Raw genomic sequence first — 18,893 nt, forward strand, 5'->3', positions numbered from 1 at the left:
CTATATGCTTTCTTCAGTTTTCCTTTCTCTTTTTAACATTTTAAACATTTGATTAAAAACTAAGACATAAACACACATTACGCTAGGATGATCAATACTGTTAGTGAAGAAAAATCTAAATAAAGCTTTGTGTTTAGTTGACTTTAAAAACCACTAATTTTGGAGGTCATGCAGCTGAGTAATATATTATTAGCCTCCCACTAACTTGGCCATAGATGACTATAAATGACACCTCTGACTGGAGCAGCCTGAAAGGTTAAATCTGTTGCCTTTCGATACCTCCTCCCCAAAACAATTGACTGCAAAATTAGGTATTTCTTTGAAAAACTAAATGATACCAATCATAAAATTTACTTATCTGCAACTTTTCTGTAGATTTATAGAATTTAAAATACCTGGTGGTCTTCAGTTTTGTTTTTGTGGTACTGGGGATTGAACCCAAGGGCACTCTACTATTGAGCTACATACACACCCAAATCCATTTTTTAATTTTGAGACAGGGTGTAAATTGCAGAGACTGGCCTCAAAATTGGGATTCTTCCTCCTTCAACCTCCTGAGTCACTATGATTACAGGCATGAGCCAAGAAGTTCAGCTAAGGGTCTTCAGATTTTAACATCAAAGTATGAGCCAAGAATTAGCTAATCTTATTTCTTAAATAAAATCATTTTAGTTGGTATGCAGGCGCACACCTATAATTCCAACAGCTCAGGAGGCTGAGACAGGAGGATCTAGAGTTCAAAGCTAGCCTCAGCAAAAGCAAGACACTAAGCAACTCAGTGAGACCCTGTCTATAAATAAAATACAAAATAGGGCTGGGGATGTGTCTCAGTGGTAGAGTGCCCCTGAGTTCAGTCCCCAGTATCCCCCTAAAAAGAAAAAAAAAAAAAAATCACTGTATATATAGTGCAACACTACATCGTGTGCCCAGAAATGAAAAGTTGTACTGTAATTGTGTACAATGAATCGAAATGCATTCTGTTATCATATATACCTAATTAAAATATATAAATTTTTAAAAAGAAAAAAAATCATCTTTAACTTTGCAGGACAATCATGTGTATCTAAAAAATTATAGGAACTGCCCTAGGAGACAGAAACTGAGCATTATCAAAGGATATTCTAGAAGAGAAAACAAGCCCTGGATGACTTAGACCCTGTACAGTACTTGGCTTTCCTGCCCATTGCCCTCCCCCCACCAAAAAAAAAGCCCTTTGTGCCCCCAGAGTTCCCTAAGAAGGCCTTTATTGGTTATAACTTCCCATCTTTGGTTTTCTAGCTTTCTTAAAAGCCTTTTTTCTTGCCCCAACAACTTGTCACCAAGTCACTGGCCTTTTTCAAAGTGGTTAGTAAAAGAACCCAGGTTCAGTTACAATACCAGAATCTTCCATCTCTTGTCCCATTGGTGTGCGGAAGGGGCAGTAACACTTGCAGAGTTGTTATCTCCTATGGTAAGAATGCTTTCTTCTAGACTAATTCCCAAATAGTGACTGTTGTTTTTCTTTGTTATAACTTCCTCATACCTCTCATCTTCACTTCTCTCAACAATTTTGCATATAGGATCATAGGAGATACATACATACCTAAAATAGCTTGTCTAGGGAAAAAATATACAGAATCTCCTTGGCCAATTGAAAACATAAATCTATTGTTCTGAAATTCTGATTCCTCCTTATATCTTTGGCAAAATCTGGAGGCCTGAATACTATTACAAATGTTAAACAGCAAGGTTTCTCAAAGGTACACCATTGGCACTGCAGAGAGATGAGTCTCTGTTGTGTTTGTGGTGGTGGTGGTGGTAACAATGGGGCTGACCTTCGAACAGTAGGATATTGGGCAGCATCCTTAGCTTCTACCCACTAGTTGCCAATCATGCCTTTTCTCCAAGTACGACAACCAAAAAAATGTCACTGCACTTTGCCATATGCTTTAGGGGTATGGTGTAGTGGGAGGTAAATCATAGCCGGTTAAAAAAATCACTGCCTCGGGGCTGGGGATGTGGCTCAAGCGGTAGCGCGCTCGCCTGGCATGCGTGCGGCCCGGGTTCGATCCTCAGCACCACATACCAACAAAAATGTTGTATCTGCCAAGAACTAAAAAAAAAAAAAAAAAAAAAAATTAAAAATTAAAAATTCTCTCTCTCTCTCACTCTCTTTAAAAAAAAAAAATCACTGCCTTTCGGAATTAAACTTCCAGGATTTTTCATAATATAACCTGTTCTATTTCTTATTTCCCAGAACTCTTTTAACTTTTTTACTTACATTTTTCTCTCCCCTCCAATGAAGAAACACTTCAAAAATTCTTGAAAATACAATAAGCACCCATAGTTCTTTAATACTTAATCTTTGATTTTATGTTCTTGGAATATTTTTTTCCCTTATGAGACAGTTTTTTTTTCCTTTCTCCCCATCTTGGTTCTTTTTAGTTATACATGGCAGTAGAATTCTGTTTTATATAATTATGTAAGCACGGAATCTTAGTCTAAAACCCCGTTTTTGTTGCTGTACATAACCATAAGATTCACTATTGTGTGTTCATTATGTACAAAGAAAAATTATTTTGGATTAATTCCACTGTCTTTCCTTTTCCTACCCCTCCCCTCCCTTAATTTCCCTTTGTCTAATCTACTGAATATCTATTCGTCCCTTCTCATGGAGACATTGTATATGTGGCCGGTGGTTGACCAAAATGTCATTCCATATGCAGTGCATGACTGGATCGTGAAATATATAGTCTGAGCTTTTTGCTCTGGAAAACTGTGATGGGATAAGTGTCTTTTGTATGTTAATTAGATGACTGATTGGTAGCTGGGTGCCCTTGGCCTCAGGACAGGGACTGGTAGCCAGGGGACTAACATGTGATTAGAGGGTTGGAACTTTCAGTTCTACATACTCCCACTTCTGGGGAACAGAGAGAGGTGCTGAAGGTTGAACTGTCCAATGGCCAATGAATTAATGCTTACCCAACTGAGGTTTATACAATAAACTAAAATGATTGAATTCTGGAGGCTTCCAGATAACTGAATTTTTCAAGGTTCCTTACCCTATGCATCTGTTCCATCTGGTTCACCTGAATCCTTGGTAATATTCTTTATAACAGTTGGGTAATGAAGTGTTTTCCACAATTATGTAAGCTGTTCCAGCAAACTGATAAAACCAAAGGAGAAGTTCAAGAAAACCTCTGATTTATAGCTGGTTGGTCAGAAGTATATGTGACAACTTCCTTTTTTGTGACTAGTATAAGAAGTGGGGGACATTCTTATGGGACTGAGCCATTACCTGTGGGATATGAAGCCATCATTTGATATAGCATTCAAATTCAGGAGAACACCTACTTAAGAATCCTCTGCAGAACTGATTGCTTGATGTATGGGGAAATGTCCCCCAAATATGTGGAGTCACAGATAATGTTCTGCATTGTGAGAGTACAGTAAGGGAAATTAAATGTGGTTTTTCCCCTACAGCTTATACCTTGGTGTTAGAAGTGCAAGTACAACACTGGCTTACAGAAACACATGGTTTGGAAATAGAAAATGTGAAAGGTTGAGGGGTGAGAAACTTTTGATTTCTAGGTGGCTCCATGTATGGAAGCAACAGCTATTCTGTGCTTGGTTACTAAAGGTTGAGTTACCAATGGTATTTAGAGATAGATCAAACTCCCAGGGAGCTGGCTCACTAGAAATTTAAGGAAATGCAAACAGGATAAAAGCCAAAAAAAAAATACTAGTATCTACAACAGCTAAAATTAAATTAAATGAAGTGCTGGGTCAGACCATGATGCTAGAGCAACCTCAGATATCAATGAATCTGAGTTTCAGTCACTTATTCCAAAACTGTCTTTTATTCTACACCTAAGTACCACCAGCTTCCTGAGGAGCAATTACTAAAATGAATTCTGAGTAATTAATTTAGGAGCAATAGTTTTTTTTAAAATAAATATTTGTTTTTAAATGCTACAACAGGAGAGCATATTAGGACTCACACAGGACCCAAAGCTCACTATGGTATAATCATGATAGCTGGCTATATGTGATCCAGACACACAGGAGTGCCAAGCCAATGTTAACCATCAGGGCTCGATTTTTAACTTTTTCATTTATAATACTCCCACCATTTTTTTTTCTTATAATGAATGGGAATTTCAGATTTCATCTAAATGGAGGTGATTTCATTATTTTTCAATGGCCAGGGTAGTTACAGGGAAATGACTTTAAAATTATTAAATAAACACTTCTGCCTTCCCTACACAGCAGCTCTTCAGAATTAGCTTTTCAGTTTAAAGTGTTACTGTATATTTCAATCATGAGGAAGAAAATGTGGGCAAGTCAGTAGGACAAGAATAAAACATTTTTTTCAATTCTCCTATAATAATCTCCATATTGACAATAATAAAATTGAAAAGGGAAGGGAATCACACATTTGCTATTAAGTGGTACTCAAAAGAAATTTTAATGAAATGCCAATCTTCTGTCTTTTAAGGTATAAATGTTGGTATCATTAAATGACAAAGTTAAAATTTGGACATGAATTTAATGACTTTACAAGTTGAATGACTGATCTTAGGGAGACAATTCTTCTAACAAGCAATAGAACCTTTTTAGTAATTGGTTACACAATGTTGAATTAACCATTCATTAGAAGAAAATTTATTCAGGAGTTAAGAGTGTAAATCGTCTTCAGCTTATTCTTGTGTCATTAAAGCTTGAAATTCACCAATATTATTTCTTTTAATGAACAACTAGAATTTACCATCATAGAAACTTTTCTATGATCAAGACCCAGCATAATCTTGAGGTAAATTTGAAAAGTTTTTTGAGATTCTAGATTGTTTCTTGACACAAGAAATGGCAATGTCTCATTTCATTCAGTCTAAACATTAGCTAATTTATCTGGAAGATTATTACTGATTTATGTAAGAAAAATAAAGCACCTTAAATAACCTGTTTAGGTCCTGTGATGGTTTGCATACTTACTAAAGCATAATCCAAATGGTTTACAAATAACTTGTCAAGAACCAAGAATGTGCATTAATATTATCATATCACCGAGAAAACTGATCTTTCTGTCAACTTTTCACCATATGCCTCCTATAAAAATAAGCCGGGGGCTGGGGATGTGGCTCAAGCGGTATCGTGCTCGCCTGGCATGTGTGGGGCACTGGGTTCGATGCTCAGCACCACATAAAAAAATAAATAAAGTGTGTCCACCAAAAACTAAAATAAATAAATAAATAAGCTGAGAAGTGGTGAAAGCATTTAAAGTCACAATAAAAGGTATTAAAACACATACCACTAATCATATTTTCATCACTCTTATATAATTAGTTATACTCAAGATAGAAATTAAACTCTGGAGTCAAAGGGACTTGCCTTCTAAATGTTCAATATATAAAGAAACTCAAAATGAGCTCTTTAAAAAATGTGAATTCAGATCATGAAACCAACTCGTATCTGGATAATGACTATATTTAATACACAATGTTTGCTTTAATAGGAAGACAATAAACAATGTTCTTCCTCAAATTTTTTGCACTGCTAAAGACATTTACTAAAACAAATGACTAATATGTAAAACTACTTTCCAACTAACTGATCCTCTATTCCTAGAGCCTACAATTACTTTTTTTATGACTTAAGCTGCTTATGACATATTCCTGGCAGTTAACCTCCTTGGACATTTTTTAATAAACCTAACCATTGAGCATCAGTGGCATCCAATACTAAAATCCTCAAGAAAACTTTCTTCCCAGCATGTTAAGTATTTTTGTAAATCTGCCAATAAAAATCAACTTATTTAGTAATTCATTATCCACGTGACAAATCCAATTTAGGTATTTATAACAGAACCTCATATATCATTCAGAGCCAGGTGTAGTGGGGGGCATGTCTGTAATCCCAGCTACTTAGGAGGCTGAAAAGGGAGGATTGCAAGTTTGAGGCCAGCATCAGCAACTTAGCAAGACCCTGCCTCAAAAAGTAAAAATAAAAATGATTTAACATTCGAAGTTTCTACTCATTATCAACATCTAGTAATTTGAGATTTTTCTGAAGGCAAAAACTGAATCACACTTTCCTAGAGTCATTGAATAGGTCACTTAGTGCTACAATTTGGATATCGAAAATTCCCCCAAAGGCCCATGTGTTAAAGGCCTGATTCCCTAGCCCATGTGGGGTTTGGGGGAGTGATGAGCCCTTTAAGGGGTGAAGCCTAACGTGAAGAATTTAGGTCCCCGGGGCATACCCTTGAAGTGTATTCAGGGACTCCTGTACCTTTTTTCCTTTCTCTTTGCTTCTAGGCTGCTCTAAGGTAAACTTCCTGGCTTGCTATGAGGTGAGCAGCTTCCTCTGCCACACATTCGTGCCATGATGTACTACTGCCTTGCCATATACCCTGCCATATACCCAAATGCAACAGGGCTAACTGACCATACTGAAACCTTTTAAACCATGAGCCAAAACAAAACTTTCCTTTAAGTTGATTATCTTGAGTATTTTGTTAGTTAACACAAAGTTAACTAACATTTAGTTGAAGAATAAAGGAAGAACCCCATCATCAGTTTTTACATTTTCTACTTATCTGTGTACTCCATGGGGAGAGAATATATGCTCATTTCACTAGCAAACCAAAAACACTACAGGGTTGGGGGGACTGTATTATTAGCTCAGCTGTATTAAAGAAAAGTCAACTTTTATGTTATGAATGCAATTTGGCATAAAAGTCAGTGTCGTCAACATACACATTCCTAGAAATCAGAAATCTCTTTCTATGACCAATTTTCTACCGTCTTTTTCCAACCCAGGATTGTATTTTCATAAGTCCTCATTATTAGTAAGAAAACTTAGGCTTTTAAATACTCCTTTAATATGGAAAAATGCATACTCCTTTAAAATATGAATATAAATTTTGAAAATGGAAATAAAAATTTCACACAATGTTGAATATGATAGATATTCAGGGGTTCACTCTATTTTGTCCACTTCTAAATTTGAAAATTTCTACAACAACAAAAGAAAACCACATGTGGCAGAAGTATTATGAAGAACATGTGAATGAAGTATTTACGCTGGGCCTTGAAGAATAGGTACATAATTCAGACAATATTCACTTTAAGCCAAGAGATCACACCAAATACTTTATTACCTAATTCTCATACTATGCAGCAAAGTAGGTATTGTATTCCTACTCTACAAATACAGAAATTGTGGTTATTTCCCTACCCTAACAGACAAAGCTACTAACATGGCAAAGGATTCAATATTATCAAGACTCCAAAAGGCTCATGCTCTTTCCCATACCAAGCACAAACTGCCACAGGTGGTAAGAACTTTCTCCCTATTTCCCTTTAATTTACACTGTACCAACCACGTGGATGGCTCTTTATTATTTATCTCTTTATATGCAAATCCCACAAATTCCTCAAAGTCTGTCTCAAATAGTTATGAGGAGGCAAAAAGAAGGATACTGAGAGTATTATTATTATTAGGATGGAGGAAAAAACGATAAAATATTTCAGGAAGCTGAGCTTGACAGCCTAAGTGTGTAATCTCAGCTACAGGAAGGAGGATCCCAAGTTTAAGGTTAGCCTGGGCAATTTATTAAGACTGTGTCTCAAAAATAAAATTTAAAAAGGCTAGAGATGTAGCGCAGCAGTAGACTGCTTGTCTGTCATGAATGAGGTCCTGGGTTCAATTCACAGTACTACCAAAGTAAAAAACAAAACAAAACAAAAAAAACACTCATGTATCTAAAAACAGGATACTGCATGTACATATATATACACACATAAAAAATAATCACAGTGATGTTTAAAGATTAACAGAGGTCACATCTGGGAATTAATATATGATTGTTACATTTTACTGTGTTTTAATCTTAGCCTATTTTCCCCAGACTACTTGTGTTCTTGAAAACATTTAAAATATATACCAAACACATTTACACAGTTTCCACTTCAATGTTAACTTGAAAATCAACGACCTCATAGGATAGTTAGTAAAATGCTACATCTGAACACTAAAAACAAGTTTCTCTCAAAGGAATATGTATGTTACTACCATATGCAAACAAAACTATATTTTTCCTAACATAAATACTGCTGTACATACCATGTATCATGACTTATAAAGGACAGAAAAAATCTCTCTTCAATAAACAATCACTTAAAAATATTCTCATTTAGTTTCATTTGTAAGTTTCCAGTAGTTTTAGAGGCAATATAAAAGAATTTACACGTATACTTAGTACCTATTATATCATAAATATCTCTAGCCATACCTTCATGACAATTTGGTTTTAACAAAGCAAAAACCGCACTGTAGATCTAAGTATTCTCCCATCACCTAATTTTAAGGAATAGTTACATCCTAATTAATTCTGCCTTCATCTTTTGTTACACTCCTCAAACTGAAAATACGGAATCAAATGAATCATATATTTAAACTCAAATATATTTGACAGTATGCCATTATATATGTGACTCATATACTTCTGAAAATATTTTGGTATTGTTCTTTGAAGACACACCAGGAAGAGGCAAATTTTAAAAATGTTGTCATTATTCCTAGTATCCATGACTATCACTGATGTGAATTTGGAAGATAACAATGGAGGCCAAAATACTCCCGGTTCTGCTGTTCTGTTTCACTTCTCACAGCAATGCACATAAGAGGATTAATAACTAAAGAAAGGTAACCTTTGGTATCTAGAAAGTTTAAGCATCTGGGGTCAAATATACCACGGTAAATTTGGGATGGATCAAAATTACGGCTTTCTTAGTACACAAGATGAGGACCTGTAATTGATTCCCAGAAAGCCAAATGCAGACATTTTGAAACTTTTCATGTGCCCCTCAAGAATTATAAACACTACAATTTTAAGATCACTCGTTCTCAAACCCTCACATTACATCAGAATCTAGATTGCTAGGCTTTTAAAAACCAGAGATGCCAGGTGCGGTGGTATATGCATGCCTGTAATTCCAGCAGCTCGGGAGGCTGAGACAGGAGGATCTTAAGTTCAAAGCAACCCTCAGCAATGGAGAGGTGCTATGCAACTCAGTGAGACCCTGTCTCCAATCAAAATACAAAATAGGGCTGGGAATGGGGCTCAATGGTTGAGTGCCCATGAGCTCAATTCCTGGTAGCAAAAAACAAAACAAAACAAAACAAAAAACCCTACAGATGCTGAAATCCCACCTGCCCAAGGCACATGTATAAATTACTCTGGGTAGGGAGATAGGCAGGCACAGAAATTTTTTTAATCTGCAGGAGTGACTAAGGGATGTAACCCTTACATATCATTACGTGGCTAAGGAAAATATACACAACGTTGCAGTTGAAAGGTTGGTAATTTTCCTCATGGTATAAAAGAAACCAGAATCAAAAGATCTGGATTATAGTTCCAAGGCTGTCTCTGGCAGAATAAAGTGGGATTACTTAAACCCTCTGATCAGGGACTAGGGATGTGGCTCAAGCGGTAGCGCGCTCTCCTGGCATGCGTGCAGCCCGGGTTCGATCCTCAGCACCACATACAAACAAAGATGTTGTGTCCACCAAGAACTAAAATAAATAAATAAATAAATAAATAAATAAACAAACAAACCTCTCTCTCTCAAAAAAAAAACCCCTCTGATCATATTTCCAGATTTGCAATCAGAAAAACCTCCCTCATAGGGTTACCAAAGACCAAGAGAAGTAATACATTGCTTCCTAAAGTATTAATGACTGACCACAACAGGTGAACATTTTTTGTTTGTTTAAAATCAATATAAAATCTTTTGACCCGAAAGATTCTCTTCTGGGAGTTTACCTCACACAAACAACAGTGTCAAAATAACAAAATTGACTATTATAAGAATATTTACTACACCACAGCTTATATGGTTTAAAAAACTAAACTCAACATCAGGAAAATGATTCAAAAACAATAAAAGGTCATGCACTAAAAGTTATTACTAAAGTTATATGTACAAATACTCAGCCAGGTACCCTGGCACAGGCCAGTAATCTCAGGGCTTGGGAGGGAGGCTGAGGCAGAAGGATCACAAGTTCAAAGTCAGCCTCAGAACTCAGTGAGACGCCATCCCTAAATAAAATATTTTTAAAGGGGCGCGGTTGGGTGGAGGGAAGGAGCTGTGGATGTGGCTCAGTGGTTAAGTGACCCTGGGTTCAATCCCTGGTTTAAAAAAAAAAAAGTTATATGTACTAATATTTTAAAAGTCTATGGTGTTAAGTAAAAATACCATGTTGGCTGATATATATAGAACCCCATTTTTATTCAGGAAAGGGAGGGGGACAACATATGACTCTTGTAGGAAATATGAATAAATACATACTTCAACTTTAGTAAAGGAGAAGACTGCTGGGTCTGTCTTTGTATTTCTCGTGTTGTAAGGCTCATTGATGTTAGGGGGAAAAAAAACCTTTTTTTTTTAAAAGGTCCTATATCCACCATAGCTTAAATGCACTATAGTTTCTGAGCTTTATCACCTAAGAGTGATAGTAGAAATATTGTGCTATTTTTAGTCCCTATTAGTACCAGGCTGAATGCTTAACAAGTGAAAACTTGTCTCATTTGGCTATCTAGTAATTTGCAACTGTTACATATTATCAATTAAAACACAGAAACAGAAAAATAACTTAAGCGATGTTAATTAGGCTGTTTGAATGGATGGTCAGAGATAAATGGAAAAAAAATAAAAACCACTTGAAGCAGCACACTCCACCCCCCACCCTCGGGCAATGCTAGGGATCAAACCTAGGATAGTTCTGTGCTAGGTAAATGCTCTACACTGAGCTAAATAAACCTCCAGCACTTTAATACATTTTTAAAAGGATGCTCTCTTTAGAATTTTTCAAAGCATGGTCTTTATTCACTAACTCTGTTTTGGTTGTTTTTTGTTTTTTTGGTACCAGGGAATTGACCAGGGGCACTTAACCACTGAACCCCAACTCCAGCCCTTTTAAATTTTTTCAAGACAATACAAGTTGCAGAGGCTGGCTTTGAACTTGAGTTCCTTCTGCCTCAGCTCCCAAGCAGCTGGGATTACAGATGTATGTCCCGGGACCAACACCAACTAATTTTTCTGCATTCTGTACACGTGGTAAAAATAAGAATTCATGCCCTATTTGAACCAAATGTATGATATATGATATGTCAAGTTCACTGTAATGTTTTTGAGAACCAATAAAAAAAAATCAGTTCCCTGTCCAATACCTTTAGAATATGCTGTTTCCCTGAATCCCTAACTCTCTGGCAAGCTGAGCACATGCTCAACCTCCCAGTGACTGTTAGTATCACAGTAAAGGTTCTAAGAAGGCCTCCAATTAAAACTGTTTTAACTTTAACCCAGTATGATCTTAACTCTTTATGTAAATATCAACACACACAAAAAAAGAACTTAAGTAGTATTCCCAAAACAACTTACAGAAAAATGAATGTGACCTCTATTAAGTATTTCAACTTTCTCGTGTAGGCTAGGTAGAACAGTGATTCAATTTTTGTCTATAAAATTCCTAACTTGTGACAGCTTAAGGCTTTAAAATGTTTACTATGACTTATGAATAGTCTAAGAATATACAAGTTATACAAATCTTTGAATTAAGAACCTTTTTGATGATAAGTATAAATTAATGTTTTTGTTTTTTTAAACAATACTAGAGAGTGAACACAGGGCCTCACACATGCTAGGCAAGTGCTCTGCCACTGAGCTATATGCCCACCCCTTTTTATTCTGAGACAGGGTCTTGCTAAATTGACCATGCTGGCCTCAAAGTCGGAATTCTCTTGCCAAGAATAGCTAGAATCACAGGCATGAGACACTGCACTGAGCACAAATTTTTATTTTTAAAGTTCTTCACGTATTCAAAGACTAAATCTTGAGTTTGTGATCATTTAAAAAAATTTTTTTAGTTACACATGGACACAATATCTATATTTTATTTATTTATTTATTTTTTAATGTGGTGCTGAGGATTGAATCCAGTGTCTCACTGGGCCACTGAGCCACAACCCCAACCCAAGTTTGCAATCCTTTGTTTCCCAATAAATCAAACCAATTTTCTAAACTCACTTAAGTTTAAAAAAGGGAAAGTTGTTGCTTAGATAACAAAAAGGACCGAGGATATAGCTTGGTGGTAAAGCATTTGTCTAGTGCATGCAAGGTCCTGGGTTCAATTCCCAGTACCACAAAAAAACAAACAACAAACAACTAGACAGACTCGCTGAAAAAGAAACCAAATGAATCTAGGTTACTTTCAAGATTAAGTAGCAAACTACATATTCATATATTTTTTAAAAGTTTCTGTGGTAGAAAGACTCTTCAGTATAATTTAAGTAAAATTTACTCTCTATTCATTTAAATGGAAAAATGTCAACAACTTACCTCATAAGAAATACACACAATAAAACAAACTAAATTCTTGTTTAAAATAACAAAGCAGATACTAAGTTGCTGAGGCTAGTTTTGAACTTGTGATCCTCTGCCTCACCTTCCTGAACTGCTGGAATTACAGGAGTGCATCACCTCATCTGGCACAAAGCAGATACTGAACAACAAAAGTAGTACATAAACTCTAAATTTACTATCTTACTTCTGATGATCCAAGACAAAAGAAGAAAAAAAACTGTTATATACAACCTCAAAAAAAACTGTTATATACAACCTCATCCACAAAAAGAAATGAGACCAATTCCCTAAAGGCAAATTAAGCATTAAGCACTAAAACAAAATTTTTGTATGGGATATTATAAAATACAGCTGTAAATAGAAAATACCTTCAACAACATACCCATAACAGATACAAGGTTTCATAATCTAACTATTCTTAGTCCCTCCAGAAAGTTATATACCTAATTCCCAACATAATCTAGAAATTCCATAGTTAATTATGTAATGAATTAAAAGAGAATATGATCTAAATCTTCCTAAATTAAATCCTGATTTCCAAAGTCTTCAAGACTGTTCATATTAAATGAAGCCCTTCATTCTGATGGGCTCCTATCACTCTATACCTTTTGACAATTCTACTTATATATCTGTACTTTAAACTCTTGTCAATTTCCCCCATCAAGATCACTTTTACATTTTAGTCTCTCTGGTTGAATACCATTTCATTCATCTTTTGGCTAAAGTAACTTCTCTATACTTTTTTTAAGATTCAGCTTTACCCCTTATCAAAAGCTTTTCCTGATCCAGCATTCTCTACCAAGGTAAGAACAGCACCTTTGGGGCTGGAGATGTGGCTCAAGCGGTAGCGTGCTAGCCTGGCATGCATGCGGCCCGGGTTCGATCCTCAGCACCACAAACAAAACAAAGATGTTGTGTCCGCCGAGAACTAAAAAATAAATATTAAAAAAGAAATTCTCTCTCTCTTTAAAAAAAAAAAAAAGAGAACAGCACCTTTGTAACATCACCTCCATGGTAAATTTTTTCAAGGCTACTGTGTTTCAAACATATATTCTATCAAGTAGATGATAATGATTTTCTTTACCCCCGTCTTTATTTACATTAAATCAAAACACTGACTTGTCACCTATTCCTCTTTTCCTTTCACATTTTATATTATTTTTTTTTATTTGGAGATATGTGTAGATATAATGGTAGTGTACTGCACTATAATTAAAAGTTTAATTCTTTCTCTACACTTTACTGTGAATTCCTCAAGGTCAAGGACCGTATTATCACCAAAACCCAAGGACAATTTGGCACAAGATAGGCCTGCAACCTTAAATATGTGTGCAGGTTTCGGTAGTCCATCCTGATGAAGAGATACAACTTAACAATATTCAGACTAACAAATATACTGAATGCTCTTCAAACAATACTCCATGAATATTTCCTCCCTAAGAATTATAATTTAAAAAATGGCCATGTATCTTTAGTGAGAGCCTAGAGTACTTCTATTTTTGCTGATGTAAAAATCATGTAATTTAGAAATCAAAAGAATAGGGCATGGAGGCCCACACCTATAATCCCAGTAACTTGGGAGGCTGAGGCCAGCCTTAGTAACTTAGCAAGGTCCTAAAGCAACCTAGGAAGGAAAGGCCTGTCTCAAAATTTGAAAACAAGGGTCGGGAGGGAGGGCAGCCTAGGAATGTGGATTTGTGGATAAGTGCCCCTGGGTTCAATCCCTGGTACAAAAAAAAGAACAACAACAAGAAAAAGAAAAAGAAACAGGTAAAACCTGGAGCCATCATTCCTCTCGTAATGTCAAAACTAAACTGGTTCATGTTGAATTGGTGTTAAAGATTTTTTTGAGTTTTATTACAGAAAACTTCAATGCTTTGCATTTAATTACACAGACAGTTCTGGTAAAATACTATGGAGATATTCAAGTGATCTCCTTTTCTGTATATAGTTTCTCTGGTGGTTAACAAAATCCAAAACAGACCATATTTTCTCTACCTACAATTTGCCTCATTTGACTGCCTAGTAAAGGTCTTTTAACATTTAGATGGATAAAAAATTGTGCATAGTTAAAACAATCTCATTGATCCCTAATAAGTCTTTCGAAACAATGCCTAAAATCAAGAATCAGATTAAAAACTAGAATTCGTATTCTTCAAATGTCTACCACTAAAACAGAAATCACAAAGATCTATTCTCAAACCAAGTCTTCTACATATTTATTGGTGTTTTCAGGAATGAATACATATATACTCACACACAATCCTTCCTTTCTTTCCCATTCCACCACACATTGTAGATGTTGAGTGTTAACATTCTATTTTCCTAGATATTAACTAGATAGTTTTTAGTACCATTGTATAGCCAAGTCCACCAACTCTTTTTTCAAGGCTACCATGTTTCAAATATATATCTGTCAAGTAGATAGATAATGTTTTTCTCTACCCGTCTTATTTGCATTAAATCAAAACATTGACTTGTCAACTATTCCTCTTTTCCTTTATCATTTCATATTACTTTCTTTTTTTGGAGATATAATGTGTGCATATGTGGATGTTTCTTAGTACTCACGTCTTATGTCCTTCACAAGTGATAGAATAAAGAATTTAAGTGAAAACCAGAGATATGTAACCTGAAAATCAGTAGGATTACAGTAGCTAAATATGCAGAGTGAAAACAATCCTCTTGCCAACATGCTTGAATGACCAATCATTTTAAATTCTTTAAAACACAGCAAAATATAAAAATGAATCTGCCAAGAATCAAACAAAACTTTCCATTAAAAAAAAAAAGTCAATGAAAGACAAATGTTATCTACAATTCCACTAAGAATTAAAATCACTCTCTAGGTGATACTTGTTAATTATGCCAAATGTTAATTTTTCACTTATAATAAAGAAGTTTATCTTTTGACTTACTGGAAGGGGGAAAAATCACTTAAAAACTATTAACTGTGTCTCTAAACATAATGCTATCTAAAACTCTTAAGAAAATTCATTTATCATACACCTTCCTGTATAAATGTAGTGCTTCATTTACTGTAAAAGCTTGAAAAATCTCTCTCCATAAATGCACTTTTCAACACACAAAGCACAAAGTTTTTTTTTTTTAAGAGAGAGAGAGAGAGAGAGAGAGAGAGAGAGAATAAAGAGAGAGAATTTTAATATTTATTTTTTAGTTTTCGGCGGACACAACATCTTTGTTTGTATGTGGTGCTGAGGATCGAACCCGGGCCGCATGCATGCCAGGCGAGCGCGCTACCGCTTGAGCCACATCCCCAGCCCAGCACAAAGTTTTTAATGAAAACTGTTTTCTGTCTATATACTGTCAGAGATAAAAATCACTATTAAAATATTAGCTTCTGAATAATAAGATTTGAGGAAACTTTTTTTCTACCAAACCAGAATTCAGAACTGAGTAAAAGACAAAAAGACTGAGGGTAATGCAAGCATCTCCTTTACTCCAGATAGAGCCACAATGGAAGGCTTAAATTAGGTATACGCCAAGTGAGTTTCCTAACATCATGTCCCCTAATTATTCGAATCCAGTCATGAGTAGCACTGGACAACTACCGTACTCTCCTCTACAAAAAAGGGAGTCTATCCCTTGTGGATACAGGAAGAGGCAAAACAAAGTTTTCTGCAGGGGCAGGCTCCCAAAAAGAAAGGGAGGAAGGGCCTCAGTCATACTGGATCAGTTCCCTCTTAAAAATTCACCAAATGGAAGAATGAGAAGGATAATAGGAGGCAAGTCAGACTTGTTATGCCTTTTTATAAACAGCAAGAAACCTATTTAATAGGTCACAAATCAATTTGCCCAGATAGACGTACAATTTTTATCTTAATCACACCTGTTAGCAAAATGGCCTCAAGCTGTGAATTCAAGTCAAACAAAGCCATGTGACATTTGAATATTCAGATACTGTAGTTTATTATTTTTTTTAAATTCTGTTTAGCTTAGTTGTACTCATTAATTTTAATATGAAAAAATACAGAATATTTTCATATCCTCGAAATTCAACAAAATCTTTAAACCACAAAATACATAAACCTGAGTTCAGCAGATAGGAACCAACCTCCACTTAAAATTATGAGGACTTTGTTAGTGACTTCTTAATTTTAAAAAGGAGGCAGAGTTGGGATGTAGCTCAGTGGCAGAGCTCTGGCCCAGCATGTGCAAGGCCCTGGGTTCCTTCTATTTCCAGCACCAGGAAAGCATAAAGGAGGCTGGCTGTCTGATCACAAAGATCGGCTCTGAATGTCACCACCTGGTCCAAATTTCTGCTCATAAATACTTTCGCTAACTTGGATAAGTGTATATTCTGGGAGATAAATTATCTTTAACCATCAGAAAGATTTTAAACAAGTTTGGAAAAATTTAAGAAAAACAAAATTCAAATATCAATATCTGTGTTGACTGAATTGTATACATTTGTAATGCCTAAGAAAATTTAGCCTTGTAAAAATCAATTTAAATGTATTTAATTTTTGGATTCTTTAAAAAGTTACTTTGAAATCTCACTGAACATTGAAACATTTAAGGGAATTGTGAACTCTAGACAAATTAAGGAGACTATGTTAAAACTAAACCACTAAAATTGTTAGGGGATTTAAATTTGTTAATGGCAAATCTACCTGGAAGGTAAAAATAGCTAGACTTATACAGGAACCCAATAATAAAAAAACTTAGAAGGAAAAAAACCTGAATTTAGTCTGAAGCTTTCTGATATATAACTTTAATTTTAGTGTAACTTTTTTGGTGTATTAAATAACTGCCCTCAAAAATACCAAACCAAAAGCAAAACTGGATAGATCTACACAACTTCATCAAATATTGGAATTTGAAAGACAGTCTTGACATGAGGGAAATACCATCAATTATTTTATTTACTCATGAAGTAAATAGTTTTAAAAAGCAGAATGGATACTAAGTGAATAAAAACAAAAACTTACTAACCAATTAAAAATATTCATCATTCTATTTTTAACAGGATTCCTGGCCAGAATTTCTTCAACCATACACTAACACTCCTGGTCACATGGTGAAGAGTCACCTATGCAACACAAACCTAAGCAAGGAACAAGCCCTGAAAATTCTAAGGGTAGCTCCCTTTATTAAAATTGCTTTCTTGACATACAATATCTTTACTGGTATTATATTTCTCTTAAGCGTTTTCCTTAAAGTTTTTTAATCAAAAAAAATTCCGCCACTAGTTTTCTTAAGTACCAAGTCTCGAGGTGATTTGTCTTATTGCACCTAACATGTCGGCGATTCATGCCCTTCCCCCAAAAGTTTAAACATTAGAATGTAAAGCTAAGAAAAGTGGGTTTTCTCCCGCTGTGTTCTCAGAAGTAACACCAACCTGCACGTGTGTGGCCATAACTTTTCACAATGGATTTCCCCCAAATTTGACCCCATTCAGACACAAAACTACTGCTCCAGTACCTGAAGCCGCTTACCTTGCCTTGGGTTTTGATTTACATATTTTTCTGAGTATGGAAATCTGTTCCTCGAACAAAACAGAACATTCCCTACGAGTGGCACCTAAACAACACGAACCCGAGTCACTGTTTCTTTCACACCCACATCGGTCTGCCCCAAGCTCCTCCTGGACGGCGGGGCCCTCGAGGATCCCCACACTTGTTTTCACGAACCCACTTCTTCCTCTTCACTTCCACCTCGCACGCTGCTCGCGATCCACCCAGCCTCCCCCCACTCTCCGAGCCCCGAGCGCCGGGGGGGGTGGCGGGCAGACTCGGGGTCTCCGACACCGACGCACGGGAGCCGAGCGAGAAGCGGTGGCGGGCCCGGGCCCGGCCGGCGGAGGCGCGGGGGAGGCGGCGGGAGGGCCGCGCCGCGCACACCCCCTTCCGGATCCCCTCCCCCTGCATTGTGCGAGCGGGCCCAGGCCGCCGTCGGCACCGGCGCCCGCAGGCCCCGTCCGCCCTCCCGCCGGCGGTCTGCTCCCGCCGAGGCCGCCACACAAAGCCTGGAGCCAGCCCCCGCGGCGCCGAAGGACGAGCGAGGAAGCACGCGCGGGCTGACTTACAGGGCTGCTGCGGCCGCGCTGCCTCAGCCGGGAACACCGACCGTTGGGCACCGGCGGCGTCGCTCTTGGCCGTCCTCCCCCTCCTCCGCCTTCGGTGGCGGCAATGTCTTCTTTCTCCTCCTACCTCCCTCCCCCCCACCCCACCTCCTCCTTCTCCTCCCCCTCCTCCTCCTCCTCCGAACCACCGAAGTACCGAGGGTGAGACACAGAGACTCACAACAACATGGCTGCCACCGCCGCCTCCCCTCCCCCCCGCCCACCGGCGCGCGCAAGGCACTCCGGGAGAAAGGGGAGGGGGGAGCACTCACCGAGGCGCGGCTCCTCTCTGAGGTCTGCGTCTCTTCTCCCGCGCTCCGGGCGCGGGCCGACAGCGCTCTGCGCGTGCGCACGTTCACGCTCGTGCGCTCCCCCGCCCTCCACCTGCGGGCTCGCGGTTGAGT

General features: G+C 37.2%; 1 protein-coding gene across 7 annotated transcripts in view; it reads right to left on the minus strand.

Annotated features, from left to right (window-relative positions):
- Nucleotides 1-18,692, minus strand: part of Pum2 (pumilio RNA binding family member 2) — an 87,198-nt gene extending 68,506 nt beyond the window's left edge. For 4 of the 7 annotated variants that reach the window (XM_077792103.1, XM_077792102.1, XM_077792099.1 and 1 more), the window contains exon 1: nucleotides 18,454-18,564. The gene's annotated coding sequence lies outside the window, so the exon portion shown is untranslated. Of the gene's footprint in view, nucleotides 1-17,863; nucleotides 17,958-18,453; nucleotides 18,565-18,670 lie in introns of those variants that run through there. The other 3 variants (XM_077792097.1, XM_077792101.1, XM_077792098.1) reach the window with 3 other exon arrangements.
- Between the last annotated feature and the right edge of the window lie 201 nt (nucleotides 18,693-18,893).

Source organism: Urocitellus parryii, chromosome 12 (genome assembly GCF_045843805.1).
Source record: "Urocitellus parryii isolate mUroPar1 chromosome 12, mUroPar1.hap1, whole genome shotgun sequence".
NCBI classification, from domain to species: Eukaryota; Metazoa; Chordata; class Mammalia; order Rodentia; family Sciuridae; genus Urocitellus; species Urocitellus parryii.